An 8,997-nucleotide genomic window follows, 5' to 3' on the forward strand; every position below is an offset into this window, starting at 1 on the left:
TCGAACGACAGGACTTCGGAAATGTCCCGGTTCCAACGAGACCACAGCCTTGTCTGTGAGTATTGGAGTTGTTGGGTTTCAGATACTTTTGGCCCGAAAAATTCCAAGAATATTAAAAGTAAAGGGCCTCTAATAAGTACCGGGCTTGGTCGGCACTAACAAATAAAAGCCTGCCTCAAATAAAGACGGGGGGAAAAGCTGATGGGAGCTGCGGTACCATTCAAACAAAGCAAATAAAGAGAAGGTTTTTTTACCGTAGATATATTTAATTTACTCCGTTTCCTACTACCGTGCAGCACATCGCTGCTGCCCTGAGGACCCCAGTTTATTCTTTCAAAATAAACAGATTCTGACGAACATTCTCTCTTTTTTGGGCAGCAAACAGCCTGCTGATGAGACGGACACAGGAGCTACTGTATGTACGGCAACAGATGTGGAAATGTTATGAGGTGGTGTAGAGGTCTCATCAGAAAGACGCCCACGTTCAGGAAGACGCCCACATCACACTTTGTAGACGTCTCAAATCAGACACGTCAACACCTCGTTGAAAAGGACAAACGCCGCTCGTCTCAGGACAAGTTTCTTTCGTTGGACGACCTTCTCGTGCAGAAAAAAAAAAAAAAAAAAAAACCACCACAGTTTCCGGCATTTAGTCCGATCTTACTTTTTTGTCTCAGAGGTTTGCGTCCCGCTACAAACCTCGCATTTTTGGACGTCAGAGGGGGAAAAATCTTCCAAAGTGAAAGGAAGAAGAAGAAGAAGAAGAAGAAGAAGAAGAATCTTTAATCGTCACACAGGCTTGTCCTTCCTCCGGGGGCACAGCCAGGAGCAGTGGGCAGCATTCGTCGTCGATGCCGCTGGTGACGAGTGTCCATCGCTGGTCAGACCATGATGGGTGCATGTTTTTGGTGGGGGTCCTTACTGACGTGAGGTGGAGGAAACCCCATGTGAGCACGGGGAGAACATGCAAACTCCACACAGAAAGGCTCCTATTTGAGAGATAACCCACCTGGAGCACGGTGCCAACAGCACCCCAGGCGGGAATCGAACCCAGGACCTTCTTGCTGTGAGGCAGCAGTGCAATGCACTGCCACCGTTCCTTTTCACTCCAATTTCGCAAAACCAGCGTCCGCGTCACAACCGCCACGGTTCAGAGATCCGCTGTTCGCGTGGCATGCCCGCCGCCGACCTTCTCAAACTGGGTTTATCATTTCAGGCCCCGAGAAGCAGCGCCGGGTGCAGGACCCCCGCCTTGTCTGTGGTGAAAGGCAAGTGAATAACGAGGTCACGCGAGGGGAGGGGGCGTTCGAGAGTCTCTCTCTCTCTCTCTCTCTCCCAGTCTCTTTCTGTCTCTCTCTGTCATTCTCGCTCTCTCCCTCCCTCTCTCCCTCTCTCCCTCTCTCTCTCTCTCTCTCAGTTCTGCCAAACGCCTTCCCACTCGGAGCAGCGTTCCTGGGGGCCGTGCCCGTCATAGAGGCCTCATGGACATAATATCACTAACGGGTCCACTTTGCAGGGCCGTAGAGGGCTTTCATCCAATTTGCCGTCCGTGTTCTGGGAAATTGTTTCCGTGCCGACTGGGGAGACAACTGCATTTCACCACAGCGACGTCACAACAAGGGAGGCAATTTCTACGGCGCGGGGATGTTCAGCGAGACGGGAGGAGGAACGTCCGCCTGGAATTAACACCACCGGGGCGTCAGGGCCCCAAAATGAAGCTCTTTGGTCCATAAACGCCCACGGACACCGCGGGAACACACCTTCAGATCCAGTAGAACCCCGGTCTTCAGAGCTGCGCTTTTCACTACGTTCCAGCCACAGTTTCCGCACAATTTTAATTGGTGCTGGGCGATAAAGTTATAATTATCATCATATTTTTTACCTCGATGTCAAAATAAAATAAACTCGATCATTACGATAAGAAAAATTCTGCAGATCTGTTCAATTCGGCGCTCGGCGAGTCGCAACGGAAAGGCGATCCGTTTGGACGATCCAAAGCTGACCTTACACCTCTGACCAATCACGTTAGCGGCTATATAAATAGGCCCCGCCCCCTCCCCGGTGGACAGGTTGTGCTTGTAAACACAGTGAACACAGAGCGCAGCGTCCACAACTCACAGGAACACAAAGATGATGTCATGTGACAAGCAGGACACATACACCCATAGTTTGGTGTTTTTTGAGATTTAAGTTCTGACCCAAAGCAGAGGCTGAGTATTCATTGTGTCAAATATGTCGACAATGCAAAACACCACAAACTGTTATATTTTAAGATCTACTTGTCATATTTATTTTGGATTTTATCAAAATTTTATTTTAGTTAAATATTAATTAAAGCAGCTGCACTTGTTACTTATTGTTCAGGAACGTAAATTATTTGTTTTCAAATCGTAATATTTGTTATATATATATATATATATATATATATATATTTTTTTTTTTTTTTTTTTTTTTTAATGTCATTAACTGACGGGACACATTTTATTTTGAATAGTCATGATGTCATTCTTTATATAACCTGCTTAATTCTTGTTATTAAGCTCAATAAACACAGATCATAATTGAAGAGAAGTTCTCCCAGGACACTCTGGTTCCAGCTCCTTCAGCTCCTTCCAGCGCAGGCCAAGTTGCTCGGTTGCCAGTTGCCGGGCATGGAGGCCACAGCGCAATACAGAAACAACGTGCCTGTCGTGCAGTACGACTTGGAGAAGTCACCGATAAGTATGGACGAGGCCGAACAGGGTCTGTCGCTATGGTAACACGAAGACCAGTCATACATAAATACATGAAAACCTGACTAACATGGCATGTCTCCATCACAAACTGGTTTCAAACACAGAACACCTTCAGGACGAGAGAGAGAGAGAGAGAGCGAGAGACAGGCAGAGTTATACACATTGTATATTATTTATAAATATACAAGTTTAAAAAATAAATAAATTGTGATGTAAATTGGAAGTTAAATTATATGGTTTTGCACTGGAAATGTCAGATAGACCGACCGACGGACAGATAGATAAATAGATGGAGTGAAAGAACGACAGACAGACAAACTGACAAGACAGAGGTTAAAGAATAAATCTAAAGTTAGATTTTCAGATCATAAACTGGAATGCTAAAACACACACACACACACACACACCTTACTTTCCCTATAATAATAAATGGTGACGACAGCGCTGCAATGCGTCTGACATTTCGGGGCCAGGGAGGGAGAGACAGAGCGGGGACGTAGAGAGTGAAGTGACAGAACTGAGAGGAAGCAAACAGGAAGCAAACAGGAAGCAAACAGGAAGCCGCGCCGCGTGTTCCTCAACGGACGGGGGCGACGCCCGTCGCCGTCCGAACAGACGACTGGAAGCGCCCGGTCGGGCTTCGCGCTCGTCGTGCTGGTGGTGGGAGAACGGAGCCGGAGCCTTGTGGGTGTGTGCAGCAGTGCGAGTGAAGCAGCGCGCCCACCTTGCACCAGATCACAACCAAGGCAACCACAACCCATAATATACCTCCCTTCACAAAAGCCTCAGTAATGCTCTTTATCCAATAAACGACAACAACAAACCGGAAGTCCATTCATTCCTCTGGAAAAGTCAGGTTCCGCACGTGAAAAGCTGTGATGCGCTGTGATCGGCCCCGCCCCCTCGGTCATAAGCCCCGCCCTCTTCTGCCATAAGCCCCACCCCCTCTGCATAATGTCCCCGTCCGATCGAGGCCACGGATGCTTCCCTTTTGCCAACTCATGCGACGAGTTTGAGTCGGAAACGACGACAGGAAGTGACGTCTGTCCAATTATTATTTTTTTTATTGGAACTGGATTAAAACTCAGTAGATAAGTCACAAAAATAAAATAACGACGCTATTAACGAGAGGTTGACTGCTCCACATTCACAATCAATATATACATTTTTGCATCAGTGAATTGTGAGTATTTAGTACCGGGGGGAGGGTGGGTGTGGTGTGGTTCAAGCAGCCACGCCACGTCCTTGGGGATAGGTCATTGGGCCTGGGACCACGGTGGCTGTACGCCTGTTGCTCATTAGAGCAACCAACGAGCAACAGGTAAAAACCCCATCCCCCCCACACACAGGAGAGGAGCCCCCGTCATGACATGTGTCCACCTGCTCCGGGCTTGCTCCACCTAGCCCACTCTACAATAAAACCGGTGTGTTTTCAACCCCGTCGCCTGGGTCTCCGTGTCGGAGGGCCCCCAAAAACGCCACTCGGGTGGGGTGCGGCGGGCAGACCCGCCGCAATCTGACTCTGGGATTATCTTTTAGGCGGTCGTTCAGGGCTAACTGGCTGCATGGTCTTCATAATGTCATTCCATAATCCTGGCGGGATCCTCCATTGAAGCACATATCACCAGGTTCCACAAGAGAAGGCTCCAGCAGCTGCTCCTGCCGTGAAGATTCAACCCATTTCTAGACGAAGCCGAATCAGTCATGCATCCATTTGTTTGTACGGAGAAAATATGAGTCACTGGAAGAAAAACGGTTTAATTGGTCACACGCCATTTTTTAGGTTTTCACAACTTAACACATTACATCCAATGCGTCTGAAATCTCCATGTGTCGGCGACGCTCGGGCGTTCATAAATATGACATAACTGTGTTGAAGGTTCGCATAAGAATACATTTAGTGAAATAAAGACTTGCCCAATCGACATACTGTACATAGCCAAAAAATACAGAACCGAATAAGCCAAACATGTAAAAGTACACAGACTATACAAAGTGTGATTCAATGCACGGATATGTTATTATGGGGGAATATGAGGTATCAATTATTACCATGCACTTGAACTGAATCCACCGTGATTGAGTACATTTTTCAAGACCGACGCGTCTCCTCTGCCACAGGCGGAGGCAGCGTTACACAATGAATGAAAATGAGAGATGGATAATTTGTGAAAATGGCTCCAAAGCAGAGTGACGGGAACCCCCCCCCCCGCTCCCATCCCCACAGCTCGATACGACTCCAGCAGATGTTTTGGCAAAACCTTGAAAGGGATGACTCACCTGCCCTCCCCTCCCCTCCCTCTCCTCCCCCTCCATCCCCAGATCTGTCCAGGAACGGCCCGACGGCCAGGACCACCTTTGACCCGGAGCCGTTTGATCCGGGCGTCTCCGGGTCTGAGGTCTGGAAGCGCCGACATCCCCGCAGCTCCAGCTCCAGCCCAGAAATTAAACAAAAAGTAGACGCGGCGGTCTACAGTGACAGAAATGAAACAGGAAGTAGACGCGGGTTAGCCTAAGCCTAACCCTAACCCTACAGTGACAGAAATGAAACAGGAAGTAGACACGCGGTCGATAGTGACAGAAATTAAACAGGAAGTAGACGCGGGTTAGCCTAACCCTAACCCTACAGTGACAGAAATTAAACAGGAAGTAGACACGGTGGTCAAAGATGACAGAAATGAAACAAAAAGTAGACGCGGCGGTCGATAGTGACAGAAATGAAACAGGAGGTAGACACGGCGGTCGATAGTGACAGAAATGAAACAGGAAGTAGACACGGCGGTCGATAGTGACAGAAATTAAACAGGAAGTAGACGCGGCGGTCGATAGTGACAGAAATTAAACAGGAAGTAGACGCGGCGGTCAAGGATGACCGAAATTAAACAGGAAGTAGACGCGGCGGTCAAAGATGACAGAAATGAAACAAAAAGTAGACGCGGCGGTCGATAGTGACAGAAATGAAACAGGAGGTAGACACGGCGGTCGATAGTGACAGAAATGAAACAGGAAGTAGACACGGCGGTCGATAGTGACAGAAATTAAACAGGAAGTAGACGCGGCGGTCGATAGTGACAGAAATTAAACAGGAAGTAGACGCGGCGGTCGATAGTGACAGAAATTAAACAGGAAGTAGACGCGGCGGTCAAGGATGACCGAAATTAAACAGGAAGTAGACGCGGCGGTCAAAGATGACAGAAATTAAACAAAAAGTAGACGCGGCGGTCGATAGTGACAGAAATGAAACAGGAAGTAGACAGTCTTCACTCGTGTCTGATCTACAAGGCATCACTTTAAAGGTTAATTCCCACGTGTATTGCTGTGCTCCAGGCTTGTGGGGACACCGCACCAGGACGCGGGATATTTTATGTTGTTTTGTGTTTGTGTTAATTTGCGTTATAGAAATTAAACAGGAAGTAGATGCGGCAGCCTATAGTGAAAGAAATTAAACAAAAAGTAGACGCGGCGGTCTGTAGTGACAGAAATTAAACAGGAAGTAGACGCAGCAGTCAGCAGTGACAGAAATTAAACAGGAAGTAGATGCGGTGGTCTACGGTGACAGAAAGTAAACAGGAAGTAGATGCGGCAGTCTACGGTGACAAATGAAACAGGAAGTAGACACAGCAGTCTATAGTGACAGAAATAAAACAGGAAGTAGACACGGCGGTCCATAGTTACAGAAATTAAACAGGATGTAGACGTGGCGGTCTATAGTGAAAGAAATTAAACAGGAAGTACACACGGCGGTCAAAGGTGACAGAAATGAAACAGGAAGTAGACACGGCGGTCTATAGTGACAGAAATGAAACAGGAAGTAGACACGGTGGTCTGACTCACCCCCGTCTCTGGTGCACATTGGCCCTTTCTCAATCTGCGTTCTCGTCTGTACTTGTGTTGTTGTGAAACGTCATCAGTCGCAGCCCAAGCACTGTTCCAATTCAAAGTCAACATCAAGCCAAGTCCAGTCCAAATGCCCGGATGTGGACTTGCTCCGCCCATTTTATGGAGGACGCATCGGTGGTGACTTGTGTGGACTTGGGACAGACAAGTTTCCCAGAATGCATTTCGCAGAATGACCGTCCTGCGTCCTCCCGTCCCAGTAGTCTGTACTCCCGAGTCCAACTTGCCAAGTCTGAACTAACAAGTCCGCAAGTCCGGACTTTGCGTACTTGCTGTTGAGAAATGGCCAGTCTTTTGGTGTTAAATCACAGGTGAGCAAATTGTCCCCACATGGGGGTCAAGGGTCATGCTCCTCCTCCTGCCATGTTTTTATTTCCGTTCCCGTGGAAACGTTATACAACAAACAAATGGATGCATGTCAAGCTACGATGGTTATTTTACCCTAAGTTACTCATTTTATTATTTTTCGATAATCATCACGATCAAAGTGCGGAGCCCATGAAGGCTGGTGGGCGGGGCCTCCGGTGGCATGTGGGCGGAGCCTCGGCCACCTGACCAGTACCTTTTTGCACAGGTTGCCAGAGTTACAAGTCTTATCACGTTACTCTGAGCAGCAACAGCTTGTGTCCAAACTGTGTCTCCAAGTGAACATGAAAATTCTAGAGATAAAATATTAAATAATCATAAATACGAAAACATCGATACGAACGAACGACGTGCCAAGGAACTCGTCGAGAAAATGAGGGGGCACCCGGATTTGAACCGGGGACCTCTTGATCTGCAGTCAAATGCTCTACCACTGAGCTATACCCCCGCTGCACACAAGGCGAGACCAATAATATGTATAAGCAACACCCACAATTTAACCATTCCTATCATTGTGGTTTATATTTCTTTTTTGATGAGGACATGGCTGTCAGACACGGGTTATTGAGCCAGTCAGCTCATCAATAAATGAATAAGACGAAAGCCACCTCACACTTTCGATAGTCCGCATGTTGTATGTACATGTTTTGTTTTATATATTTATATGAGTATATATTTGTGTGAATGTGTCCGTCACCGTTGTCAAACCGCTGCATGAACATTGAAAAGTGACTTTATTCAGGGAAACGAGTTATCTGACGGACCAGGGGTGACGTCGCATAGATATGATGTCACGATTTAACGTCAAAACACAGGGTTGCGTTGCAACTGATGTTGTCAGAGAAAACTTGAAAGTTAAATATGTTTAATATTCTGATGAGATTTTCCTTCTTTTTTCAACGCAATATCCGTAGCTGGGTTTTTTTTTTAATTGTGGAAAAAATAGCAGCAAACAGAAACATAGGGTTGTGAAATCAATCACACATTAATCGTAAAAATAAATAAAATATCGTAGTTTTCTATCACAATTCAATAAACACGTTGAGGAAAGGGAGACATTCACCTCCGGATGCGGTTTACAATATACACTATATTTCTGGTGATTTAAAAACTTTTTTTTTCTTAATATTTATCAGATGGAAAGGTTTGAGGAGTCAATGTAATTAACTGATCAAATTGGGGGACAGTGGGTTTGGAGTTTCCGCGGATAAAATAAGAATTTACCACGTAACATTAAAAAAAAAAAGTTGTAATATCGCGGGGAACTCCTTGTGACGTCATCTCCTCGCGACTTTAATTCGTTGCACACCTAGCCGTTTAGCATCTCAGGGGTTTTGAACTAATTAACAGCTTTGCGACATTGGCAGCAACATATGTGACAGAGCCCAGGTACCTGTTCTCATTGGCGTCAGAATAACAGGAGGGTGACGACCGACTCGGTGGAGGCGGAAGGAAAACGAATGAGATCGCCCAGATTTCCACCCTTCTTCCGGTCAGGGACGCCCCCTACCGGAAGTACGCATAACGGATTCCCAGGTGAACGTTATTTCCTTTTACTATTACTTTACTTGAAGTCTTTTCAAAGTCAACGTTGTTTTAATGTAATCTTCATCTACTTCTTTCACACCTTATTTGAAGTTATTGAAGTTGTTTGATATTATTAATCTCAAAGTTTCACGCTGGTGAAGAGGCCACGCATATCGATCCTTCCATCGTCTCATCTGATACGACGCGGTGATGACGTCACCTGACAGCAGGTTTGTAACGTCATAACTTTGAAAGTAATCTTAAATTAGTCATCGTAAAAGTAATTTACTTTTTTTCTATAACTTATTGAAAAAATTACTTATATATAAAATCTTATGTGTTAAAAAAAAAACGAGTTAAAGTAATTTAAAAGTCAGTCATTAACTTTAATACTATAACTTATTTCAAGTTATTTATTCCAAGGGTTCTCATATACTATGGAATCAAAACATATCGATTATTATAATAATAA

The sequence above is a fragment of the Zeus faber genome (assembly GCF_960531495.2).
Source record: "Zeus faber genome assembly, chromosome: 20".
Classification (NCBI taxonomy): Eukaryota; Metazoa; Chordata; class Actinopteri; order Zeiformes; family Zeidae; genus Zeus; species Zeus faber.